A 23,619-nucleotide genomic window follows, 5' to 3' on the forward strand; every position below is an offset into this window, starting at 1 on the left:
AAGGTGGCAGCAGGGGTGGAATTGGCCGGTAAACTCACCAGGTGGGAGTTCTTTTGATAGTTCTCTTTTTTTTGTTTTAAAATAACAATAGCGTACGGTATGGTTCAGTGTCTTTATTAGCTTGTGGAAGAAAACAATAAAATAATTTGATCAGCCTCTCATCAACTTGATCCACTGGTTATTGTTTTAAAAACGGTGGTTATCACACAAATTCAGCGAGAAGATTCAGATATCCGGCAACACGTGATCCCAAACTGACCAATCACAAGGGAGTAACTCTGCGTAACCGTGTGCGAAGCAGGGGTGCACGTCAGGTCTGGAAGGGGTGCGCATCGAGCCTCTGCAGAGCTACGCCGAGCCTACGGTGGTAACGCAGATGCTGCACAACCATAAATCCGCCTTAAGAAAACAGTAGACACAGAAAACATTAATGCTGTTTAGGTATGTCTCAATCTTATATTTAGGAGTTGACATTACAATCACTGTGAAAAAAATTGCTATTTAAGACTGTTTCATTTATTAAGACCACGAAGGAAAAAATATGTCCAGCTTTTTAATTACTCTTGCCACTGTTGTGAAGGTTGAATTTGTCGAATGTCCAACCAGTTTGACCGTTTTCGCATTTAGACTGTGAGAAACTTGAGATTTTTCTGTTCATTTTCTGCTTCACATAAAACATGACTATTATGAACGTGAAATTATGAACGTTTTTCCTTCCATTTCTTGATGCATAAAGAAAGAATGTTTGTTCAAGAATTAAATGAACAAGACCATTTTGAAAAACTTGAGTTTTGAATTTGTACTTTTCAGTTTTTTGCTTGTTGTCATCTTTCAAACTTTTTGAGCAGTACACGTGCTTCGTTTATCTTTTTGACACTCACGAACATCCCCGACATGCAAGTCACATGATCAGTGACGAAAGCTGAGAATGGTCCATAGGGTTGAAGCCCAACTAACGGATGGCTGAAACATTGTAAAAACGGCTAAAACACAGCTAAAGCACAACTAAGCGGTCATCTTTTAACCTGAGGGTTGCCGGTTCGATCCTCGGCCAAGTCTGGTTGTGGTGTCCTTGGGCAACCCCTAACTGCTCCTGATGGGTCGTGGTTGAGCGCCTCGCGTGGCAGCTTTCGCCATCAGTGTGTGAATGTGTGTGTGAATGGGTGAATGTGATGTATGATGTAAAGCGCTTTGGGTATCATTCCAGGTACAGTAAAGCGCTAAATAAATACAGACCATTTACCATTAAAAAAATTATGGAATTTAAAAAAACACAATCCAAATAATAATAAAACAATACAAATCTAATTAAAACTCATTAAAAAGTTTTTAGAATCACACATTAATTACACAGTAAGAACTAGTTCCTCGACCATTCCTGAGTCAAATAAAGTGCAGATATGGAATGAGTTCTGTTACAGTCCCTGAATGAAAACAAGGCACAACACGTAGCACACGTAGCGAGGTCCGATTAAGGTTTATTGTTTTATTTTTGTTTTTTTTTGCCTGATAGCATGTGGTTAGAAAGCTGTCTTTGTGTGGTTATTCTGGTGTTCTTTCTTCAAATTTCAAGTTTTCAAGTTGTATCGTGCAAGACTGCAGTTAAATGCAGTCGCACATGCATCCGAGGCTGCGCACACCCTTTTACCACAAGTAAAACACAAAAACAACACGGTAAAAAACTAAAAGGGCAATAAATATAAATACAATAAGCCACAGTGCAGTTATTGTGCAGTGATGTGCTGCTATATAGTCTGACAATATGTATTTATATAGAATATATACAATGTGATCGGCAGTGCAACATATAAACCTTGTTATGTGACATGGGTAAATCAGTGTTTTTTCAGCAGAAGGTAGGACAGAAGGTTTCTCCGGATGGTTGCAATACAAAAATTCTGGGGTGCATTATAATGTTCAGCTTTGAGAATGAATCTGTAGGGGACCATGACCTGAGTGAGGGGGACACCTATGATTTTTTTCAGCTCCTGTCCTTCTTTCTGCAGGGTTGTCTTGTCTGGCACGGAGCAGCTAGAATGACCTGCTGCTGTGATTTTTGTCAAAACTTTTTGTCTTAATGTTTCCTTTTCTGTCACAAAAAACTCAACTAAGTTAACTGAAAATAAGTTATTTCAGTTTTGTTACCAACAGTAACGTTGAGCTCAGTGTTGCTGAAATTGGTTATTGTACATAATAATGATTGCATTCTCTTCTTTGCTCCTGTTTTCAGGTGTCAGGACGGACTGATCCCACTACCTGATGAAAGACAGGTAAGTGAAATCAGCTGGAAGCTGTAATGCAACACACATAGAAAGACACAGGTATAGTGTGGATAAAGGATGGGAATGTGCACCATTCCAGCTCTGTATCAGCTGAGAAATGGTTCTCAACCTCTAGTGCTACTAAGATGAGTTGAGGGAGGTCAGTTAAATGAATATGAATGGTTTTACATTTAGAGAGGGAGTGTGAAGAACGAGCAGTTGGAGAGACCAATGTATTCTGAGCTGATTCACAAGAGAGGGCAGATATTTTACACTTGTTTGACTGTTATTAGACACACTGAGGATTGGCCCACCTGTTCTGTAATGGAAGTTGTGCTTATCTTTCCTTTCCCACTGCTGACACTCTGCAATCTATTTGAATAATGCACGTTCATGCAGTATCTGATCAGAGTGGACAATATCGGGGAATGGGACAGATCATCCTGGACGCAATCACAATAGATCCACCGCTGTTATCTGTCAGTAAAATTGCTGTCATTTATTTTCACTTATCAGCTGTTGGATTCAAACAGCAGCAATGAGTAGACAAGATTTCCACTATAACAGATGATGCAGGTTAAATACTGACTTATTAACCAAGAAGTTGATAAATGTAATTAGTTACAAGGTACTTTTTATGACTGATCAGACTGCGTGGGAGTTGGATGTCACTCTGTATGATCCAACTTAATTGTAATCAGATTCAGGAGCGGACGTTGTCTGCATCTTCTCTGCAACAATATCCAATGACTAGGTTTGATTAAACTGTTAATGTTTGAAAAGGGAAGTTAAAATATATGATGTTACATGCAAATACAAATATCGGCTTAAACAGTCCTCTCCAGCTAAATTAGATAACTTCAGATTTCATTGGTTCCTCAGAATGCATGCAGGTTAGCCATAAAGCTCCACCCAGAAAGTAACCAGGATTGGTTTCTCCAGTCTTCTATAAACCAACAACAGCCTAGTCCAGCTTGTAGTATCCATTTTTTACTTGTTGAATATGCAGTGGTGTCACAATCCAAGTTGGGAGTTTGTAACATGTCTCATGGCTGTAGTCTTCTGTCAAGCAGCATTCAAACTGCACATCATGATACATGAATCATGAATATTAATATGTGGAAGCTGTACATCATGTGTACATTTGTTACTGTCTAACCATGTAGTTTGGGACATGCAGACTAAACCATGTCATTTTAACTCCTTACCAAAGTAGAAAACTAAGGAATTTTTTGTGGACTGGAATAAGAGAGAAGCAAGGATGTGTCTTTAATAAAGTACTTTAATAATACTCACCAGCACACACAGAATTATAGATCAGCACGTCTTGCTTTCCCTCCTTATTATGAACCAGTGATGTGTGAGCCATTAATAAATCATTTAGTACTCAAAAATCATTTTACTGAATTGTGAGTCATGATTCCTTGTCTCCATTAACTCATTGACCTGTTCTGCTACCGTTAGCAGGCTAGCTAAATGCAAAGAGGAGAGCAAACAACAAATCACAAATGTGTGGCTGCTATACATATAAAGTTATTCATATTGGTGTAAAAAACAGTGGCTTGTATTTATAGTGTTAACTCAGCTTCACATTTTCCTGGTGGATCATCACTATTTCCCTCCCTGATATAAGCTGGGAACAAAAGAAAAACACCACAGTAGCAGCAGCCCACCCCAGCTCACAACACAAACAAACCACTGTTTATCAGGCAGGATTAAATAGTGTATTTATATTTAATTTAGCCATGCATGATTAGAGAGAAAATAAATATTTACCCTCTGAGAATTGTTGATTTGTTTTTTCTTTTTTTTTTCCACAACAAAATGAATTATTTTCCTGTTTCTAATAAGCAGTTACAGCATCAGTCAGAATTGGGAGCAGGTGTGTTCATGTGGATTTTCGTCCAATCCGGGTGACTGACTTAATCAGAAATGACTCACAAACCTGATTGTCTTTGGTGAGTGACTCATTAGAACTAGAGTCCGTAAAAAGAATAGTTTTCCATCTTTACTGTGTCTAACAGTGTTTCTCCATCTTCCATTTATATGCCCCCTGTGGAATAATTTAAACAGTGCAAAGCTTTTCTGGTTTGAAACTGTGCAATCCCGTTTTTGGCCATGATCACATTGAGTCTTGTATTAACTTGAATTCAGCTGCTGTTTTGCCAACATGACAGGCTGCTTTGTGGTAAGATGCTGCTAGAGGTAGTTAGCTAGTTCCTCCCAGCACCTTCTTCAGTCCTTGATTTCCTGTGTTTTCAGCTATGTCGCTGCTACGCTTCAGAATCCATTTTTTCACGTTTTTCAAGGCGCCATTATTCGGATGTAGCAGAGTGTGTACAGTTCTTGGTATGATGGGGATCCTTTCTTTTTACAATGAATACTTACCACCATTTTAGTTTATAAACTTAGATTTATATTTAGTGATGTTACATGATTATTTTAAGTTTAATTGGCACCATTTGTGTAATTACTTTTTAAATTTTCTCATGTAGCCCTGGAGTCTCCAAGTACTGCTAGGGGTATGTGTAACCCCACTTGTGAAACAATGGTGTAGATGTAAACCAGAGCGAGACACGTGAAGTGGACGCCATCACATTAAAATACATATGGAAACGTAGGATGCTGATGTGAAAATTTAAAACTAAGCTGTGTCTTTGTGGGGAACTATTTTTTTTTATCTACTGTCATGAGATCAAGTTGATGTAGAACCTACTGTCTGACCTGAGACTGTAGGTGGTGCGCTGCACGTATAAAGCCATAGTATTTGTCACACAAAGAGAACATCATGAGGTTTTATTGGTGGAGCTTTTAGTTCTGCTTTCTCAGCTGTTCTTATATTAATCCATCATTTCTTAACATGCATTATGATTTTATTAGCCATTTTCAGTTTGGATCAGATTAATTTTAGGTTATAAAATGCTTGGATGCACAGACTCCTTAACGAATCTATGTTTAAGGTGGGAGCAATCACACCAACCACTTCTCTAGAGGCCTTTTGAGCTCTTAAGACATTTTATTTTTTGGCCCTTTTACCACGTCGGCACCAAAGTGTAAACCTGTCCCATTCTACACGTGGATGGATTTTAAGGTCTCAGTTAAAATAGTGACACAATCTGTCCACCAGCATATCGGAGCAGCATGACGCCACCGTGTTCAGAAGATTTTCTCATCACGAAGTATCTCTGTCGTAGCTCAGGCATGTCAGATGCATCTGTGTGCAAATGGCACTGCTGTTGGGATTATAATTTCTGTGATTAGGAGCTGCTGTCCCTGCTGCGTTTAAAATCTGAAGGACAAACATGAAAAAAACATCTAACAAGCATTAACTATAAACACCCCCAATAACACCAAACTGCTTTGTTTAAAGAAAAAAAAAACTTTCCTGCTCATCTTCTCTAAAAATAATCTACTGTTCACATGAGCAGCCGTTATGGATTTGAAGCCTACTTCACACATTTTGAATTCAACTTTGTACCAGACTGTGAGTGGTCTGTACATGTATGTGTTCACATGCCACTTTAAATGGTGTGTGTATGTGGATGTGAGTTCATGTATACATGTTGGACATTTAAAAGCTATTAAACCTGCCATATGCTTCATTTGTATGGTCAGGCTCTGCATTTCCACTTCTAAAACAGTGAACCTATAAAATCAGTGGCAGTGAAAATGGGAGATTTATGTAAACAAGATGCAGGTATCTTCTCTGTGAATGTCAAATGTGGCTCAGAGGAATACCAAACTGTTTTATGGGTAACTTCTGAGAGACTCAGACAGACAAATCAGCCAAATAAAAACCTAATCTGAAATGTGAGTGCTCTTCTTGTTCTTCATGAGCTCTGGCATAATCGTTTTAAGGGTGCTTATATGTAAGCACTGAACCATGTTCATAATCCATCCATCCATCCATCCATCCATCCATCATTCATCATCATTTTCTATATCCCCTGGATCCTATCCCAGCTGTCACTGGGTAAGAGGCAAGGTACATCCTGGACAGGTTGGCAATGGATCACAGGACCAGCGCAGAGATAAACAAGCAGGATAATGCACCATGTCACAAAGCTCAGATCAACTCCTGTTTTCTAGAACATGACAATGAGTTCACTGGACTCCAACGGCCTCCACAGCCACCAGATCTCAGTCCAGTAGAGCAGCGTTGGGATGTGGTGGAACGGGAGATTCTCATCATGGATGCAGCCGACAAACCTGCAGCAACTGTGTGATGCTGTCATGTCAACATGGAGAAAACCTCTGAGGAAGGTTTCCACCACCTAGTTCAATCTATGCACCAAGAAATAAAGCAGTTCTAAAGAGAAAAAAGGGATCCAAACCGGTACGAGACGGTGGACCTGATAAAGAAGCCAGGGTAAAGTTGTATTTTTTCCCTGACAGAATCAGTGTGATGATGTAGCGTTCTAAATTTTTTAAGTACGGGATTCGGCTGCTCAGGGTTTAAGATATGATTCTTATTTTTCACATAGTAAATTAGCTTTTTTTTTAGTCTACTGTTGTGTATTTTGGGACTCAAGACTCATTTTCTTAGTGAAATTTTCTGTCCTATAAACCCCCTATAAACTCTTATAATCTCAGACATTGTGCCATCTCACATGGCATGGAACTACCAAGGTCAGTAGCTGCATGTTTAAAATATTTTCAGAAATTAACTGTTTTTTGTTTTATCATTGCAGCTAAGGTCCAGAGTGCAGCATCATTATCCCCAGCTCAGCTAATTGTCTCTCTGGTATATCAGAAAACAAACGATAATTGAAGATCAGCCCAATACGTGATCAAGAGCATGTGAAAGGAGCCGTATGGTCCGCGAACATCTTTATTAAAGATGCAGCAGTGAAGAAAGAGAAATAATTAATCCACTGTTAGGTTGCCTAGTTGGACCAGAGGGAGGCAGTATGGAAGACAGATGGATTATATGATGCTTCATTTCCCCAGAATGTGAGAAACAGATTTGGCTGCAATGCCTTGGATAAGTTCATTTTCTCAGGCAGGATATTTAGTAAAGTAAAGCTTCAAATCTGCTTTCATGAACAAAGAAAGTAGAAGGAGTAAAAAAAAACAACTTTAAATGTATTTGATGCAAAAAAAAAAAAAAAAAAAAAAAAAATCAAACTAGGGGGTAAAGTATGAATTAAGGAACTGTAACAGATAGCACATTCAAAGAAACCCTTGCTGTTTGGAATATATGTTAAAATACACAAATATATCTAGTTTTGTTTATGGAGATCTACAACTTAACCCAGTGTTGTCCTGACGTTGATGCCACCTGCTACAACCTCAGTCCCTGCAATCTGCTCTGTACTTCCTTCTTGACAGTTGCCTTAATGCTGCTGCAGGAAGCAGATTCTTGCAAGAGAAGATTCAGATCTGATCAGAAATCACAGCAGCTACTTGCTGTTGCATATGAATCAGACTCTGCATTAGCAGACTGTGAGCTGTTGGCATGGCTGCCTTCGTGTTAGACGGACGCTTGCTGATATTTATTGCTGTTCATAATATTCAAATGCAATACAATTTTTCCTTTAATTTTTTTTTTCTTTTAATTCTGCTAAAACTTGTTGTGAGGTTTGGTTTAATTAAAATTAACTGATGTGTTGGAGCTGGAGAACCAGCAGCTGAACTCTGATGTCCAGCAAACAAGCACACAAAGCTGTTGTTCAGTCAGGAATTCTGTTTATATTCTGGAAGCAAAGACAGAAAACACAATATTCTGTGACACCAGACGTGTGCAAGTGGTCCTCTTTGCTTCAGTCGCTTCCCCTGAGACCCAGAGGAAGGATGGATAGAGGGGTGGGTGGTTGAATGGGAAACTGGATGGATGGGAGGACAGATGCATTCTTGTGTTGCTACAGTGTGGATACATACAGAAAGAACTTCCAGTAGTTATGAAAACAATGAAAAGCTCCCTGTAGAAAAAAAAAAAAAAAAAAAAACTATTTGTTTTGCCTTTCAAACAATGTGGCTATGTACCTGTATAGAATCTGATTTAGACCGTGAGCATCATTTTAACTTTGTTGTTTTCTCTCTCAGCTCTAAATGAATAAATTCTTTTCTTTTTGACAATAACAGATCAATTTCCTTCAAGACATTTTTCCATAATGTGCAGCACATCAATCACATCTCTTCAGAATCACCGTTGCTTTTTATTTCTCAGAACCTCCAAGAAAACTTCAGATATTCTCCCTCCACATGTAGCATGATGAAGTTCCAGTAAGACAGTCCCAGAACTGCTCCTCTGAATGGATTCCAGTAGAGTTAAGTTTGTTGTATGGCCTTTGAAGCTTGTTCAAACTGAATCCGTCCCTGTGTGAGGCACACATGCTGCTCCTCAGATGCACAAACTCATGGCAGATGGTGTGTGTTCGTGGGAGAGGAGGGGCTGTTTTTCAGAAACTCAATTTTATGCTTGTATTTTTTAAAAGAAATCAAACCTATCAGTAAAATTAAATTCATCAAAAGTGCTCAAACTGAATAGCTGTTCAGATTTATGAGACAAAAAACATACGAAGCTTGTGTTAAAATTTCACAGTAAAAAAATAGTATTACTTATAATTATCTGTTCTTCTGTTCAAAAGATTTAGTGAACCATTTGCCACATTTTCAGAAAATTACCGCTGTAAATAAATAAAATGTATATCAAAGAAATGTTAAAGGATATTGGAATGCATATGATCCAATTTAATGAAATTTAACCATGCTAAAACTGAGAGGAAAGCTGCTCATCTGTATTAAAAACAAGTCAACTGAGGTTATTATGGCTTCTGATCAGGATGCTTGGAGGTTTATGGAGAACATCCAAGTGGGACTAACTCTTAGGAAGTCCCAAAGGTACACGTGATGGGTTATACATTGCAAATGAATTTAAAAATAAATAAAAATGACCACTTGGATTAACTAAACTGACAGACAGGAGCCTCCCATTGGATAATGATGGATGATGTTTTAGCTGCAACAACTTATTTAGCTCTGCTTCTCATTTCTTCAACAACCATGTGAAAAGACACATCCTGTGGTCGTGGAAAAGATGTTAGTCTGTTTCAGAAGAGTTAGATTATATTCCAAGATGAAAGTAAAGGAGACATCATTTTCACGCATGGACTGGCCACCACAGAGTCCAGACCTGAACCCCACTGAGAGTCTTTGGAGTGCGTTGGAGAATGCTTTGTGTCGTGGTCGGACTCTCCCTTCATCAATATAAGATCTTGGAAAAACATAGATTAACCTGCTGCTGAATAGTCCAGTTTTTAGCTTTTTGAAGATGTGCCGTTTGAAATTTTCCTCTTTTCAGCTTCATCCTTGTCTATGTTGTTTTTCAAACTCATTTAAAGGACTTTTTTTCACAGTATTTGACTGTTCTTGAAGATATTTTACCAACCAGAAGAAAGCACTGGCATGCTCTTCTGTGGGACTTGGGTACCAATTATCCTGCCAAGTCTTTCAAATTTACCCATACACACTCACACAATGTCAGCCTGACCATTCTGTCTTCCCATCTCTTTCATTTCCTGCCACCCCTTCACTGTCTATGTCTTTTTCTTTGGTTCTTGCCATTTTGTCTCCGTTCCCCTTTGCCTTTCAGCCTGCCTGTGCCTTACCAGAGCTGTCAAAGAATTTCTGCTGTAAGAAAAGTGTCATATGGATGTGAGATAAATATGAAAGTCCCTGGCCATTTTCAGATTCATAGCAGCATTGCATCAAAATCCCATGGGTCGGTGTTTGTCAGTGTGTGTCCAGGTGAGAAAAAACACAAACAATATCACACTTAATAAATGCATCTGCCTGTTATGGAGCATTTAAAGAACCACAGATATTTCTTGCAACCTTTTTCAACCACCAGCATTTTGTTGAAAGATTTTATACAGCTCAAAATTTCCAAATAAAAGTAATGATCTTTAGTATAAAGGAAATTAAATTCTATCCAATTGACAGAATGATTTATTGTTATCAGAACATGGTAAATTCAAAGAGAACAAAACCTTTATTCAAACAAAATAGCACAAATGTTTTGACAAAACACATTCAGAAATCAGTATTTGGAGCTACCACTAGTTTTTTTTTTTTCTCTCTATTTCTGTTGGGTAGCTTTATGTGATCAGATGGTACGTTTTTAATTCTGTGGACCAGGAAATTCAAGTGGTAAAGCAGCAAGTTAGAATGAAGTAGAAAAATATTAGAATATAAGAGTATTACAATATAATTTTACAATAAGAAAATTACAGTAATTGAATAAGACATGGTAAGCCTTTTTTTCTGCTAAAAATCAAACAGCTCAGGTTTGCGTGGTGGTTTGATGTAATTCCAGAGGTTTTGAGTTGGGTTCAGATCTGGGGATTGAGCTGGTCATGACAGGCTCAAGATGTGGTGGCCCTCCATCCAGACCTTGATTCTCCTGGTTCATTTGAACATTGCAGAGCAGCAGACAAACTGTTTAGCAAACATTTCTTCTAACCCTGCTGCCTCAGTGAAGGCAAACACAGAAAAGCAATAATTGAAGTAAGAATGTGATTAAATTAAAAGTGCTTCAAATTTTTCTCTGCAGTCAATAAAAAAAGAACATTAAAATGAATGTTAAATCTTTTAGTGATTATAGTAATTGCAACGTTGATCTGTGTCATTAGAGGAGAGCTTTTTGCCATCAGTGAACACCCATTATCCATTTTGTCTCTTTCTGTGCCCAGTGTCTTCAGTTTCCACTCACACAGCTGTTGTAGACCTGGGTGGACATTTTGCAGGCAACCACACGGCCTACCCTGCCCTGATTCCTCATACTCTGTTCAGCTCATACACACACACACAGTTTCCTGCACACAGATAACAATCGTGCATCTGCAGCTCCTCTCGGTGTAGCAGCAGCAGATATGTGGGGGATCCTTCCCTCAAACCTAATTGCGTTCCTCTGGGCTCCGCTCACCTCCCCTGGCAAGTCAACAATCTTCTTTGTGCCTTTGATCCTAACAAGTCTTATTAACTACCATAGCAACAGTAGGGACTCCTGCAGCAGCGGTGCGGTTGGCTGTTTATTATTGGACATAAAAATAGAGGCGGGTCTGGCATGCACCACCACTGCTGCAAGGGGGATTCGGATTAAAGAAGATTTCTAGTCACAGGGGTTTCTGTTCCGTTTCAAAATGTTATATTATTTATGTAACGAGTTTACCTATATAATTTTTTTTTTTTTTTTTTTTTTGCATATGAAAACTAACTTTAAAGACACATTACAGAACTTGTGCAGATTTTCTGTGTCGCGGTCCCCATTAATGGTTAATCCAGCTTCCAACTTGAATCCTATCTGTACTGTGAGGTCTCCAGCCAGTTAAAGACGTCTTATATTATCTCTTGTCTTATTTCTTGCTCTCTTTCTTTTCCTCGCTTCCACCGATGACGTCTTCGTGCATTTCTTAGCTGACTCAGCTATGATGCGCTTTCAAAGCGGCTAGCGTGTTTATAGACCATTCTCAGCTTTCGCCACTGATCAAGTGACTTGCATGTTGGCGGCAAAAAGATAAACAAAGCAGGCGTACTGTTACCCAGCTCAGCTGCTACAGCTAGATTTACGCATTCAAAAAATAATAGTACATCCTTTTGATGTTCCAGTCGACATCCCGAGAATGGAATTTGAATTGACAGTCTGCTGTTTTTGTTTCATACGCTTTCCAAGTCTACTTATGATGGGTTGCGCTAATTCAGTCTCAGTCTGTAGGTTTTTGTTTGTTTGTTTGTTTGTTTTTTGTTTTTTTTGCCAACAATTGCAGACGGTTAAATTCGTTGTCGACTGTTTTTATTGTTAACTACTGTTGACAACATCAATTAATTGCTGCAGCCCTATTAACAGGTGATTTTAGAATAAAGGTCGGCTTTTACTTAGTCACAATCAAAGACAGGTTTTAGAAAGATATGAAGCTGACATGATTAATGACAGGAATGCACTGTGCTCAATGCATAGGCAACTGCAAACTTCCAATAATCCTTCAAACCTCTGTCAGAAGTCTTCAAAGGAGTCCCTGGTCCGGTTCAGTTTATGGTTAAATGATGTTCTTCCACTGGATTATGTCTTATCTTCCACTGGATTATGTCTTATCTGGATTAATGCCCCCAACATTCAGAATTTTAGGAATCCTTCAGCAACCAAGGCCATCAGTATGCTTTGGAAAGGTCTCAATAGAGCACTTTGCTATTCACCCATCAGTTGGGATTGAACCCACTGATAAGGATTTGTACAAACATGAAGCAGGAATAATTTTCTAAGTACTGACTTGCTTTTTGACTCAATGCCTCTTGGCAGAAGAAATATAGATTGATTTCTTCAGCACTTATTTTACCTTGTGATTTCTTGTGTTTCTTAACTCATTTAACATAATCTGAGTCAGGTTGTTTTTTTTATCTCTGTTATATTTGTTATATTTTAGGATTTCTGCTTGCTTCCCTGCTCAGTGGGATTTTATGTGTGAAGCGTTCCTTATTTTCTCATCCTCCTTCATCCTGCCTGAGCCTGATTTTGGGTCTAACATAGAACACAAGATGTTAGATATATATATATATATATATATATATGTTCTGAGTCACATGGATTAGATTAGATCATTTGGCAAAAGATGAAAAAGAGAAAGGGTGAAAACTGGAGTCGATGATTCATATGTTGCTACCATCAAATTCTAAACGAGCTCATATTTTTAATCTGTTTTTCGTGAAGTAAAATATTGCTCTGAGTTTGTTTGTTTGTTAAAGTTTGTTTTCACTGCACTTGTGTTTGCTTCCTGCATCCCGCTGCAGTGCTTTTAATGTTTTATGTAAAACTCTTTGAATTGTCTTATACATGAAATATGCTATACAAATAAACTTGCCTTGCCTTCGAGAGTTGCTAAACATTGCATTCACTTTTTTATTTACATTCATTCATTTTACATACATTCATTTTGTGTGGAGGTGGTGCTTTAGCTTCTGTTTGCATGTGTCTGGTCGTCTACAGACCACTGCAGTGATGTGAGATACAGTCAGGATGAACAATGGAATATTCCTTTCTGAGATGGATGTGGTTTGATCCGTAAGTACTGTGCAGTGGTAATTGTCTTTATTCTCTCCCTTTAAGTTTTTATACCAGTCTGTTTGTGCTAACTGACTGCAGTGGCAACAGCGAAACACTGCAGGTTTTGTGACAGCCTGAAGTCATGGAACAGAAGATGGATGATTCTGAGAAATAACTCCCATCACAGCTTGAGTCATATTGACCTCATGAATCTTTACAACTTTAATCAAATCTCATAATTTCTGAATTATCTGTTGTATTTGGACATTAAGTGTCTGAGTAAGCCACTGACTCCACTGCTTGACATTTTTTTAATGTCAGATTTAATTATACAATTAAAGGCCTGCGTTTTATGGTTTTACCTTTTCTAACTTGAACTTTTTCTTTGTTTCTTGTTGATTTCTGCCTCTGTTTCATACCCTTGATTGTGCTGAATCATTGTAACATTTGCCAAAAGCAGTGATGGATTGGCAGGTACTTGGATCCTCACAACTTGGAAAGCTGAGGGTAAGTTAGGATTGATTTCTACTCTGTGACCAGATGGATGAAGACATTAGGTTTTAAAGTGTTACACAGTGACTAATTTTCAGCAGGAGTCCTGCAGAGATTTCACAGATTCAGAGTTCTGCATTCAGTCCTGCTGTGACCTCAGTCATGTGGCTGCAGTGAAAATGGTCATGTGTGTCCAGGGAGCTGTGAAACAGTGGGAGCGTCATTGACTCCGACACTGAGTAGAAGTTAAGATTGGAGCTGGATGGTAATTGTGGTCTCGCTGCTGCTGATAGCAGCTTTCATCATTTCCATCTCTTCTTAACCCATTTACACAGCCATGTTTCACACTTACCCCCCCCCCACCACCACCACCACACACACACATACACACAAAGGCATGATGCAGCAGTATAACATATAAAATACAGCGGCTGTGTCTAATAGCAGCAGATTAACTTGTGACTGCCATTTTGTACATATACATCTGAATAAAACAGCCTGTTTATGTATTTTATTTTTTTAAAAGACATAAGACTTAGCCTTTTAATGCAGGTGAATAAAATCCTGACTACATTGTTTTCTTTTCTCATTTTTTTCCTTTTTAACTTTTCTTGTCCAGAATCATTCCAGCCTATCTGTCCAATTAAATCAACGGATGCTACAATTGAACTTAATCATACAATTACCAGTTTTAAAATGTACATTATATATATATATATATATATATACTACTAAATTATTCCCGAATGCTCTGTTTGTAGTAACATTTTAGCCATGTCCTGGAGAAGCTATCTAATAATTGTTACCTTGATCAGATTGTGTTATAATAGCAGCACATGTGGTCATGTGACCATTCAGACCTCAGCCTGACCCTTTATCTTCAGTTTCCTTGTGCAGTGATGTGGTTAAAAACAGCATTTTTTTTTTGTGTGTGTTAAGTTGTCCCACTGAGCCCCGTTTTCACTTCATTACCATGTTTTTACATCTCAGCAGCTAGGGAGAGGATGCTCTGGTTTTTAAAGGTTCTTCTTCTAATACGATAATATGAATAAAATCATGAAGCAGAGTCTGAGACGTCGAGGGAATAAAGGGTGATGAGCATCATAGCAGGAAATGATTAAAAACATGACAATAACAGCTAAGTGTAAACACAAATTAATTTCTTAGATAAGTAGACCTGAGCTCAATGCAGAGGGAGGACTGGTGTGTAAAAAGAAATATGCCAATTTAAATTCTTCTTGAAAAGTTTAACACAGAATGCTGAAAGACTGAGGGAGAGACATCTCACGTAGGATATGAAACGAGACCGGGAAAGAGAATTAGACACGTTTGGAAGAGAATCAGCAAGGACTCAGAACAGTGCCAGAACCATGACTCTGTCTTGGCCAATAAAAAGGGAACAGGAGTGAATGCAGCCTTTGGAACTGAGTAATGAGAGCAGGCAGCCTCTGGACTGCAGAGCGAGAACTACAGCCAAGTATTGACCCATCTGGCCGCTAGCTGCCAGACGATGCCAGCAGCACTGGGTCAAATTTCTCCCGAAGCTCCTTCAACAAATCAACCCGGAGAAATTTTTGCTCTAGTCTGGCTTGCTCGCAGTCAGGGGGCTCTATTGACTTAAATAGAAGTTGAGTTCCCACACACAAATGCACAGCATCTCTTTTCTAATAGAAGTGGGCTTTTTGATATGTATGGATTTTTGTTGTTTTCCTGTAATTTATTCCCTTTTTGTCAGTGTTGCAGTACAAAGGGCCTTATGCACCTTGTAAACACCCTGCTGTGTTTCCAAAGATGTGCAGAGCAAACATTTATAGGAATATAAAGGCATGTTTTTGTCAAGGTCTTGTAACACCATTTTCTATTTGGAGTAATAATTGCATCGAGCATATCTGGATATAGAACAGTAGCAACTGATCTGCAGCAGCCTCTTGTTTAATGAGTACCACTACCACTCAATACCACTACCTCTTTTTTTTTTTTTTTTTTTTTGCAGGAGTGACGTGCTCCTTCATTCAGATAATCCTCTCTAATTTATCCTCAAATATTAGAGGAAGCCTTATCCCAAAAAGACCGGAGGGGTCTGAGGGTTTGTTGGCTGGAATTAGTCAACAGACCTCCAATAAGCAAACCTGACCACCAAATAACCAAACAGGTACATTTAGCTACAGGTCCAAATTGTGATAAATTAGCAATACTTTACATAGCCTGCTTTGTAAAATAGTGACATTATACAAACCTGTAAACATGTACCTGTAAATATCTTAGCTGTGTATTTCTAACTGTAACCATATTTTTGTGATTATCTAAAGCTAACCTAGTCATTTTTAGAGAGGTTGTTGGCAAATATTGGGTGCAGCATGGTCAGATTTGGGTTTTGTAATGACCTTGTCCACCTGCTCCTATTCATCTTCTCAGAAGTATTCTTGGACATCTGATAGTTGTGCACTAATATCAGATTTGTGACAGCTTCTTGCAATGCAAAATGTTAGCTTGTTGGTTTTCTACAACTTTAACCATGTTTACTTGTGCAGAATGTCTATAATCAGGTTACAACTTGAATCAGACCTGTACTGTTTACATACACCCTAACATTATTCCAATTATGACCTGTTGACAAGCATTATGTTTGAACAGAATGAATCTTGATGTGCAGAAATGTTTGACTTTCCAGAAACAGCAGTAGATGAAGAAACTGTGATTTCTAATGTAAACAAACAAGCTGTGTGTTTCACCAATTTCAGTCTCTCCCCTCGTAATATTTTTTTACTTCTTTTAAAATCTCTAGCAATGTTTTTGGTCCCTCCTTATCTTCCACCTAGCAGTGTTTTTTTTTTTTAAATAAAGTTGAAGTAAAGTAAACAATGCAAAACAAGCCATAATGTAAAACGTGAGATTATTTCACACTGACACACAGTTGACGTTACTGGCATGCAGTAAGGATAATTTCTACGTGACTTTTGGAATTTTGTGTTTTCATGCATTATGAACAGCAATCAGCACAATCCATCAGCCTCATTCAGAATGAAGTTCAGTTTGTGTGATCGGATCAGAATCTTTGGACTGGAACATTTACATGATTTATTTTTATTCCAATCAGGCTTTCAGTCCCAATACGAAAGGCATATGAAAAATTTTTAACTTTATTAATTAAGTCATGTTTGAAACTATGAACCAACAACACTAGAACTAAAACCTAGTGTGAGACTGTTGGACTGGATGTTAATGGACTAGATATTTATTGTTATGGACTGGACTGGACCATAATTACATGTCTTTTTCCACCTGTTTTATAAGTTTAAGCTGCAAAGGTACATAATTAGGTTTAGGAAAAACACTGTGGCTTAACTTTAAAAACACAAAGCTATTCAATCACTTTCTTGTTGTAACATCCTTTAATCGTAATGCCACCAGCAGAGAAAAATCATGCTTAGACTTGAAGCATTGTGATTCGCTGAAAAACGTGAAAATTAATGGGTCATTACAGACAAATGACATTCTGCTCAGAGTGACTAAATAGGCTGGTGACTAAATGGTACAAAAATGAAAAATATTGTAGGTTAGAGGTTTAAAATCTGTAATTTTAGGACGTGCATCAATATTTTTTCAACTGCTCAAAGCCGGTCAGACTGAAATGACACGCTTGTGGATGTGTTTGAAAACAACAGTAGCAAAAGTAATGGAGATGAAGGATAAAAAGACACCTGCAGAGTCTGAATTGAAGACTGTTTTGGATTTTTATGAGCAAAGCTGCTTGTAAACTGTTGTTTCACAAAGATGTGGGAGGACCTGGCTTGAGGCCATTCAGAGATGGAAGGAGCTCAGAGGAAGAAGAAAAACCTGCAGCTTTATCTGCCAGTAGACTCTGGAAACCTGCCTTTTCCATCTATTATTATTCACAAATACAAGCTATGAGCTGAAGAAAGAGTCAGAATAAAACAACAGGCACTACAATTTGTTCCTTTTACAAGAAAGATAAAAAGCAGAAGCAGAAAATTTAGTCTTTTTCCCAAAAACATCTCAGTGGGCCATTTGTTCATGTTTGCACTAACAAGTAATAGTCATGTTTAAATAATATGTAACTTCTAATTAATGTACATAAAGTCATTCAATGAGCTGATGGTGGTGCTGTACAGTGAAGGATCTTTTTATACTGGTTTTATAACTACCTTAAACTTCAACACAATGATAAATAAAAGACGACCAGTTACCTCCTGAGGATCCATGTGGGCTTCCTAACAGCTGTGACACCTTTCCTCACGGAGATAAAGCCAAATTTGGACTTTTAATGTGCCACGAGTAAGAACTTTGTTGTTTATGCACTAATGCTTTAAAAATAAACACCTTGGTTTCACAGATAAATCTCTTTGCATTGACACATTGATTTTGACAGCCATAATAAAAATCATGGTTAAAGTTATCATGTCAGTTAAATGTAGGCCATATTTACTGACAATGATCTGGCAACCCCCTGGGATGGTCTGAAAAGGCTGCTCCAGTTCACTGAAACCAAACAGTTGAGCTTATTTTTCGAAATACCAGGAGCTTGGAATACATGGCAGTATTTCATGTCCTGTGCATGAAGAGGAGTTGTGTGATTGTTTTTCTACAAATTTAAAAGCATCAAATCAAAAGTTCTAGTTAGAAAATATGTAATGAAACTGAAACCATCATTGTCTCTATACACTAAACTAAACAGCAAGTTTTTGGGGCATTCCCTCGGAGTCCAGGAGTCTCAGCAGGGTCAAGCACCACAAACAAGGCAACCTCCCTGCATGGGTCAGTGGTGTCATATATGATGCTGACAGGAATGTGAAGCAAACAGATGTAAATGAGTTTCAGTGACTGGAAGCTGCACACTGTCACCTCCAGCGTCTATCCAGCTGCTGCTGATGATATCTGACACTGCTAATAGGCTTTAAACACTAACTGACCCATCTGGCATCAACACACTGACATGTGACAACAACAGTGATGAAGTTGCACAAACTGACACCCACCCACACCTCAGCACAGTACAGCTGGCACATGCTTTACAACTGTATTAGTCCAATTAGCCGGCTAATCCTCCACGTTTTAACATGATCTCTTTATGTTTATGGGGCTTCGTTCATTACAGCTTAACACATGACGTCTCTGTACTTGGTTTTAAAATGAGTACAACAGTTCAGTCAGTTTGGATGCTGGAAGGTAAAACTGTTCCGTTGTTTTTGTGCTTTAGATTTAAAGTGTTTTCTAAATGTCATAAACACATTTGAAGAAATACCACCTGAGTCACTTTCATTACCTTACTGGCAGTGCTTCTGACATTCAGAGAAATGGTGACACAATCAAAGATAAATGTAAGAGCTCCATCACCACAAAGAACATATTTGTATAGTTTTGCAAACTCTCCCTAAGATGGTTTTAAAAGTTAATCAATTCAACGTTTGTTGGTTATTTCTTGGCAAAACTGCATAACACATTTTACTGATCGTCCACTTTATCTGCACTCCCTGTTAACATGCTTGTCAACACAAATATCTAATCAGCCAATCACATGGCAACATCTAGTCATGTGAAGATGACTTGCTGAAGTTCAAGCTAAGCATCAGAATGAGAAAGAAATGGGATTTAAGTGGCTTTGAAAGTGCCATGGTTGTTGGCATTTACTGGGATTTTCACACACAACCATCTCCAGGGTTTCCAGAGAATGGTCTGAAGAAGAGAAAATATCCAGAGCAGCAGTTGTCTGGACCAGGATGTCTGGTTGATGTCAGAGGTCAGAGGAGAATGGGCAGACTGGTTGGAGATGATAGAAAGACAACAGGAAGTCCAATCAGCACTGGTTCCTACCAAAGTCTGCAGAATAGCATCTTTGAACACACAACACATCCAAACTTGAAGCAGATGGGCTACAGCAGTAGAAAACCACACTGGGTGCCTCCTGCAGCTAAGAACAGGAAACTGAGGCTACAATTCACACACACTCACCAACACTGGACAATAGAAGATGGAGAAACGATTTGAGCTCCATATTCAGATGCTAGGCTCAGAATCTGGTGGAAACATGAAAACATGGATCCATCCTGCCTTGGATCAATGCTTCAGGCTGCTGCTGGTGTAACGGTGGGGGGAGATTTTCTTGGCCCACTTTGGGCCCCTTAGTACCAACGTGGCCTGGTTTAACCACCACAGCCTACCTGAGTATTGTTGCTGACCATGTCCATCCCTTTATGACCACAGTGGAGCATCTTCTGATACTACTTCCAGCAGGATAATGCACCATGTCACAAAGCTCAGATCATCTCCACCTGCTTTCTAGAACATGACGATGAGTTCACTGGACTCCAACGGCCTCCACAGCCACCAGATCTCAGTCCAGTAGAGCAGCGTTGGGATGTGGTGGAACGGGAGATTCTCATCATGGATGCAGCCGACAAACCTGCAGCAACTGTGTGATGCTGTCATGTCAATATGGAGAAAACCTCTGAGGAAGGTTTCCACCACCTGCTTCCATCTATGACACCAAGAATTAAAGCAGTTCTGGAGATAAGAGGTCCATCTAGATACTAGGTAATTGGTTGACATAGAAAAGAAAAAAGTTTGTAATTTCATCTTTAAAGAACAATATGTACTTGAGTATCATCCTGTAATGCTGGAAACACACTAAAGAAAAGCCAATCATATATATAGTTGGATGTAAAACACGTTAGTTAACTCCTCTAAGCAAAAACTACACTTATGTCTCTCAAATGACCAGTTGGGTTCAGCTGTGTTCCATGAAGCCACACAGCCAGTCCACACTAATTTAAAAAGATGATGATGTTTCATCAACATTGTTGTGATGAATTGGACTTGGCTGTACTGATGAGCAGGGCAGTGCCCTGATGATGAGCCGCTCGCTTCATATAATGAGTTTTATTGACATGGGTGGCCGGGCGTGATTAGTGCTGCTAATAGACAAACAACTGTTCAGTCTCATATTCGACAATAAACGCAGATTCAGCTGAAGAGGTCGGGAGGACGAAGAAAAAAATGGATTCATCATTCAGTGAAGCCTCTTATCCTCAGAGAACCCCTTTACTTTTTTTCTTGTGCTGACATTAGCAGTAAATGTCAGTCTGTTGCATATTTTAGGGAACATAGAGCCCAGTGTGGTTTCAGTTGAGATTACAGTGGGTTGAGGCTTTTGGCTGCAGGAAAGTAGTGCAGGGAGTTTTTTTTTAGATACAGATAAGGCTGTTTTGCGAAAGTATGAGCCATCTGATTATTTTTAATGCACCTATGAGAAAGGAACAGAAGCAGAATTTTAAACCTTTTCTCAATGTCCAATACAGAGCAGACCATAAAATATGATGCTCTAAAAATGATAAACCAGGGGTGCCCAGCTCTGGTCCTCAACGGCCACAATCCTGCAGGTTTTTGATGTGTCCCTGCTCCAGAACCACCTGACTCAAATTGACGAGTCATTCTGCAAAACCTAATGGGCTGTTGGATCTATTTCATTTGAGTCAGGTGTGTGGAAGCAGGAAACATTGGAAAATCTGCAGGACAGGGGCCCTCAAGGACCGCCTTTGGGCACCCCTGTGATAGACTGAAACATATATGACCTGTTTAACTGTTAAAACTTCATGAGATGTTACACTTTATTCAAAGATGAGAAACTACAGCCTGTTTCTGAGTTTTTATAGAAAAGATCATCTGGTTTTGAAATAATTATAACACCAGATGAACAACACGACATATCAGGCTATTATTCAATTAACAAAAACTTAGCTAATATCCCAAAGTGATGGATAAATAAGTTATGAACCTGATTATGTAGCAGCCAGGTGTTGCTCATTAAATGAAATCAAGGTCATTTCCAACTTATTGGAATCCATCATCTTGCAGAGAAAAAGATTATTCACCTAGGGATGGATGTCCAAGCATGGTCAAACCGTGCTTGGAGCTGCATCTCAGACTCTCAAGGTCTCAGTTTGCAGGTTAAATGTTTAAGTTCATGACAGTCCAGATAAAAAAAAACAAAAAAAAAACAACATACTGAACCAGAATGTTTAGTCTGGACTGTCATGCAACAGGATGATGATCCCTAACAAAGCAGCAGATGTATAACAGAATCACTGGAAAAAATAAAATCAAGGTGTTGACATGGTCCTGTCAATGTCCAGACCTCAGTCTGAATGAAATGCTGTGGTGGGACTTTCACAGAGTTGCAAACCTCAATGAATTAAAAACAACATTGGAGAGAAGACTGGACAACAATTTCTCCTCAAACATGAGAGAGACTGATAACAGGGACTACCAAACGGAAGCAGAAGAAAACAGATTTTCTTTTTTGGGAGCTTTTTCTCCTAAAAATGTCATTTCCACCCAATCTGTAGGGATATCAGTTAATCATTTAAACCAGGCCTCATCTGCAGGACACCTCAGACACACATGCCATCTGGTTACTTGTCCATAAAGTGGTAGAAGTCCATGAAGATGAAAGATGGACAGTTGGCCTGCTGCCTGTTCATATTTCAATTCACCTGAGCCCCATGGGTTAGCCTGCAGGTTATGTGTCTATAATGCAGCACAGACATGACCTTTATCATAAGTGCCACTGAAGAGAGAAGCTCAGTGGATCCTTAAAGAGGTCATATGACTTTTCTTTTTTGTTGACTTACTTTATCTGTGTTGTAGCTTTTTATGCACATTAAAGGTCTGCAGAGTAACCAAGTCCACATCAGAGAGATGCATTTTCTCTTGCTTCAGTTTCCTGGACTGTCTGTTGTGATATAGCAGAGCCTGTCATGTATGTGATGCAGCCCAGAGCTCTAAATGAAGAAGGATAAGAGATGACCAGAGCAAACTGCCCACAGATGGAGGTTGTGACATCAATTGAAGGCGAGCGAATGAGGTGTTGTTGTCTTTCAGAGGCAGACCTCTAGCAGATAACTGCCTTTGGCTTCTCTCATCAGCAGCAGAAAGGCAGCATCTGCTGGGTTTGTGTGTCTGGTACGTCGCTCAGCATCTGCAGCAGGTCACCGCCTCGCTCTTCACACCTTTTCTGTGTGTTTGCATCCATCCAACATATTTTGGCTTTTCCATTAAAGAGCTGCTTTATGTACGCAGTAATAATAACGTGTTATTTGTGTGTTTATGTGTAGCATCCATCTGTCAGTCTGCCTCGCCGCCACAGTCAGCACTCATCTCTCATTCACACCTCATTGGCTGTTGATGTGAGACGAGGACTTATTCAGCCAATTAACTCAGAGCAACACGACATTGAAGGGACCTGCTGTGTAAGCTGTTGCTGCATCTCTAAATGTCACCAGCCACAATCAATGGCCTTGATATGCTGAAAGGAAGGTGAGGAAGCAGGCGATGTGTGACTGTATGACAATAAGTCATCATGTTATTGACTGGCATTCCAGCAACAATTGTGTGGCACACAAGTGACATAACTGCTTGACACAAAGTTGTGTTTTTTGTGCATATATGAATGATTTGAGGGGCTTTAAAGACCACCAGTTTAACAGCAAAAGAGAATGCATTTAGACAAAAAAGCCCTGATCTCTCACCATGTTCTGATGAAATGTGGCTCTGTGCACGAAGTCCTGTTGTGTGGTACAATAGTGATATTTTCAGAGGGAGAATGAGGTCTCTTAGAGCAATTAAGTCCTGAACAGTGGTCAAATTTGTAATAGTACTGATGCATTCTTTCATCTAATAACTGCTGATAAATAACTCAAATAACCTTTCAATTAGTTTTTATTAGGCAAAGGTCTGGGTTTTATGCTTGAATTATGACATCATGACTCTAGTATATCAACAGTTTTGACAAGATACAGAAAATACCCTCCG

At 39.0% G+C, this 23,619-nt stretch overlaps 1 long non-coding RNA gene across 1 annotated transcript in view; it reads left to right on the forward strand.

Moving 5' to 3' along the window:
* LOC121646076 overlaps window positions 1-23,619 on the forward strand; it is a 314,450-nt gene that overhangs the window by 71,755 nt on the left and 219,076 nt on the right. The window contains exon 3 of the long non-coding RNA XR_006011554.1: window positions 2,231-2,270. This is a non-coding gene — a long non-coding RNA (uncharacterized LOC121646076). The remainder of the gene's footprint in view (window positions 1-2,230; window positions 2,271-23,619) is intronic.

The sequence above is a fragment of the Melanotaenia boesemani genome, chromosome 9 (assembly GCF_017639745.1).
Source record: "Melanotaenia boesemani isolate fMelBoe1 chromosome 9, fMelBoe1.pri, whole genome shotgun sequence".
Classification (NCBI taxonomy): Eukaryota; Metazoa; Chordata; class Actinopteri; order Atheriniformes; family Melanotaeniidae; genus Melanotaenia; species Melanotaenia boesemani.